Below are 5,000 nucleotides of genomic sequence, written 5' to 3'. Positions count from 1 at the left end.
ATGAACTCGGACCGTTTCCATAACGCAGTCGTGTGCCATAAGAGTTACCCTTATCCCCGGGGACTCTAGTCTAATGTTTAAAGTAAATATATAGATTAAATATCTGATTTTCCAGAACTTTCAGCTTTTATCTTGCAGGTCACTGGAGACTACAGTAGGCGTAGTCAGCACCACACCTCAGACCCGAAGCACCTACCTCAGGGCAGCCCTTGCAGGCCTCGATCCCTTGCTAGTGAGGCCCAGTAGTCTGGGGTATTCTTTGGACGCACCATTCCTTATTCCGACTTCTCTTCCTTTTTCGTGTGACTTCCCTAAGCCAACCGCAGCCCCCGGTTGGTTCCTGTATTCGCCTGGCGGGGTGGGCATCGAATTACCGTTCTTCGCTTAGGCAAGTTCAGTGGCAAGGAAATGTCCTACACACAACTCAATCCCCTTTTCGTACTGGAGAACGTAACTAGGCTTCCACTGTGAGACTAGAGGACGGAAAACTGCCATACTCTCTCTTTGCTATAGATTGATACCAAAAGTTGAGACTCTTTGATACCTTTGAGCCAAGGGTTTGGATTTGGTTCGAAACCCAAGATGGATGCTATCCCTTCTCCTCAAGAGGAAGAGCGACCCATGACCGATTTACGACCAACTCGACTCTAAATAATAGAAATCCCAATAATGACAGACCCAGATCTCTTTTCAAGATCCCCACCAAGAATGCAATTTTTTGGAAGTAAGCCCCTTTATCATCAAAAAGGTCCTTGATGGTCAAGTGGTTGGCAGTTTTGATTTTGTCCAGAAATTGCGAGATGGAAGCCTCGCTTGTAAAAGTACAAAAGAACCAAGGATTAAGGACTTAATTAAACTAAAGCAAATTCGTGATCTTAGTGTTAAAGTAACTGTTCCTATCGGCTCAAATACATGTAAAGGAGTAATCTCTCACAAGGATTAACCCCTTGCCGACGGGTACAACGGGTAGACACGTGCTATGCCTATTGTCAGTACTTCTTTGATTGTTTTTACACATAGATGGCTATACTTGTACTAAGTCACCAATGAGCCAGTTAGGAGTACTGCCCGTCTCGCCCGCTCACCCTTTTCTTTGATTTACGAAATATTTTACGTTATCTTATTTTGCTGTTATTAATATTAAAAAACATTATGATAATTATAATGTTTATAATAAAAATAACACCATCGATATTCATAGCACTAGTAAAAAATACGTTTTTCCCGCCAATTCAAATCACGTGAGGTCACAAGGTCTACTAAGTGACTCCTTTGTGGCTAAGCGCTAGCAGAGCCATCTATGGGCAGACATTTCACACAAAAATATAGAAAATAGGCACAACATTTCCCCATTTTTTTTTAAATTTTCTCCGGCGGCATTGGGTTAAGGACGGTGGAAGAAATCGAAATTCTCGAGAGCATGAAGGACTAAAACATAGTGCGAACGAAAACTGGATTGTATTTTAATTTTTTTAATGTGATTAAAATCTCTGATTATTCACATTAATTATGAACGTGTCCAAGTAAGACCTTACATCCAAAAGCCAATGCACTGTAACAGAAGCCAATAATTTGGACACACCTCATTAAAATGTATTGACAAAGATTCGAATAAATTTACTTGACGTAAATGTGCTGAAGCCTATGACAACATTGCATATAATAGCGAAATTATTAAATGTGCAAATTGTGTTCCCATTAGTCAGACTGCTGAGTGCAGCGGCTATTAGAAGGAGACTGAGACATTAGCATATACGTGTGGAAGGTTTGACAGAAAAACTTGATACTTCTTATGCTGCTTAAACTGTCAATGAATTAAATATTAAAGTATATCAACTGACTAAATTCGTCGATCAAATGGCTGCATCAAGCCTGCATAAATACCTAAAGGAGGATGTTACCAAATCACAGCCCATATTGCATCTCTGCGCCCAGGCGACTCTTGTGGGGACTTTGCTTTCGATCGGCTTCTCGAAAGAGAAGCAGGTCGCACTGTGCCAGTCGTCTTCCTCGCAAGGAGCAGCAGGACATGGAGGTTTCTGTCTCCAAACCTTCCCAAGAGAGGTCCCCGGGGAATGAGTGAGAGGAGCAAAAAAAAAGAAAAAAAAAAGAATAAAAATCAAAACTGGCAGACAAGGCACATCAAAACGCCATAAAATGTAATCATTGTGTCAACCATTATATAATGGAACTATCGAAGTCCTTGTCTCTGACGAGATCCTTTTACTGAGGAACTGCCTTTATTTTGGAAGGACCTCGAGGGTAGGGGTGAAGGCGGAGTCGTCATGTACAGTTCCTGAATTATATTTCAGTAGTCTTCAGTTTGTAATGAAGAGTGTGATTGGTTTTCTTCAAATGCCATAAAAAAACATGTAATTTTAGTTATCACTGACTATGTTTTGGGATATTAAACAAAATCGATTCCCTGGAATTGTTTAGCGAATTGTAAACACCTATCCCCTGTCATTTAACACAGCAAGTACAGCTGCATATTTCATGAAATCTGAAAATGCTTCATGCTTTAAAATATATGTATGGCAGCTGTATCAAATAATAATCTTCAAAATCGCTGATACCTTTGTAAAAGGTTCTTGTTGCTGAATCATCTAATGTAAGCTGATCGAAGTAATGAAATGATAGTTTCTTTTTCACTAGAGCCAAACACTAAAACACTGACTAAAAAAAATGCTACAGTTTAACTTTTATTATAGAACAATAATTGAACGCAAAACCGCCGTAGTACTACAATGAATGTAGATACTTTATCGGAGTGCGTGTGTGCAATATCTATAGAAATACTTTGTCAATGTTTGGTGAGGAGTAGGAAACAGTATTCTGACTGGTTTTTATCTTGTGCTAAAATCTAACCATAGTTTTCGCTATTATCGTTGCTCTGAGAAGTCACATTCGATCAGCTGAGCGAGAACATACATGTTTGCTTATTTCAACTAGAGCAACTACTAGCTGAGTAGTTCCAAGGAGGGTGAAAACAAGTCTAGAAACCTAATCCCAATACATGTCCTGTATGATATTTGATAGCTAGAAAGAAAATTCTTATTCATTCTGATAAAATGGGAATTTAATTTCGGTTAAATTTTATCTGACACGCATGCATATTTGTCAGTGCATGCAAAAGCTTTTATACTTAATCTTATTATGTTAAAGATAGAAATAATTATTTATCGGTGTGTGAAGATATCTAAATGCTTGTTTCTTCACACGAAACTTCAATAGTTTGAAGAGAGAGTAACCAGTTAAAAAAAAAAAATAAATAAATAAAAAACCATTTCATATTCTTTATGATAATGAATTCCTGAATATTCCTTTGGTGGCTAATCCTAATATATGCTAAATAAGAAAGAAAATATGTCCGATGGTATATGACGTCATAATGACATTTGGGAAATCCGAGGTTACCAAGCTGACACCTTATTTTTCAAGATGAACGCAAGGCAATCAAAAATTGCTAATAGAGGCCGCATTCTTGGGATAAGGGAAAGTAATTTCTCTCCCAGTGAAATAACCAGAGAGCCGGGTATCTTCCGCTCAATGAATAATGTGGGAGGAGGAGGAAACCTTGAACAATCTACCTTGCTCCGGATTCCCGTTCACCAATGCAGCTAAAATTCATTTCAAAGCCTACTACGAGAAAACGATTACATGGAGATGAGATTCATCACAGAAGGTTATCAAAGAGAGGTTGAACCAACGACATTGCCAGTATCGCTGGATGAGAAATAACAGTTGTGAATATTATTAACCTTTTTCTATTTGTTCATATATTAACTTAGTTCCAATGTTGATAAAGATATGTTTATACATGATAGTACTGATTATCTATCATTATTTACTTTTCAGATATGACAGACGACATATCTATGAAACGGCGACGAGTGGCCACGTGACCTGTAATAAATGGGGTGGATTCTCTTGTATTGTGTTGGTGAACTCGGCGAAACAAAAGGGATTCAATTTAGACAAATATTTGGAAATTGTTAGAAGAATATTCCTCTTAATGACAACCGAGGCATCAGGACCTCTCCCACGCGACTCCATCTGGTCGAGAAAGTCGGTGCGGGTCTCTACCATCACTATAGTGTCATGGGAAAACTCCCAATTTCACCATTATCGAAGCTTGGCCTGCATCAGCGAAGGTCATGGCGTTGGATTAATTATTTGAAACCACAAAAAATAACTGCTGACTAATATCATTTACAAGCTACATAGTGCCAACAAATCAATCAAGCTAATATGGGTACCAGGCCACTCTGTTACCTATGGCAATGAGAAGGCTGACAAATTAGGTGGGTCAACTGGTGATATGAAATTTAACATTGTCCATACAGATATCAGGTGTTTTGTGTCCCATATAAAAGTAATAATCCATCTCCTGTGGCAAAGTGAGTGGACCAACCTACATACACACCACAAAATTAAACACACAATAGAACTATGCATCACAGCCCAAAGGAAAGAAAGAAGGGAGGTGGTGGTGTTAATGTCGCAAGACTGATACACCTCATTCCCAATAGGGAGAAACCCTTCCCTCCACGGTACACCACTAACCTTTCAATAAATCATCTGCTGACAGTATGCCAGCAATATACTAACAATAAACATAAAATATTGCAAAAAATAAAAAATAAAGATTTTACATTATCAAGCCTATTTACTTTTTTTTTTTTTTATCATCTGTGAAGTAATATTTTTTCTAAGGGAGACAAAACTCTATGACCTTATCTAGATTCAAACAATGAATTAAATCCTATCCTTAGTCACATGTCGCTGGTTGATAGCCAAGAAACCCAACGAAAACAAAATCAAATTTTCAAGTTCATGTCATCATCAGCATACCTCGATGTAGGTGTTAAATATCAGCTATGGCACAATACTGAAAATTCGCCAAAACACAATCCTCAGAAATATGGAGAGGACACTTCAGGGAAATGCCCAAACAAAATCGATCCTGGAGAAAATGGTACGACCTAGTACCTCTTTAA

The sequence above is a fragment of the Penaeus chinensis genome, chromosome 5 (genome assembly GCF_019202785.1).
Source record: "Penaeus chinensis breed Huanghai No. 1 chromosome 5, ASM1920278v2, whole genome shotgun sequence".
NCBI classification, from domain to species: Eukaryota; Metazoa; Arthropoda; class Malacostraca; order Decapoda; family Penaeidae; genus Penaeus; species Penaeus chinensis.
The sequence above is the reverse complement of the archived record's forward strand: the minus strand, read 5'-3'. Positions refer to the sequence as shown.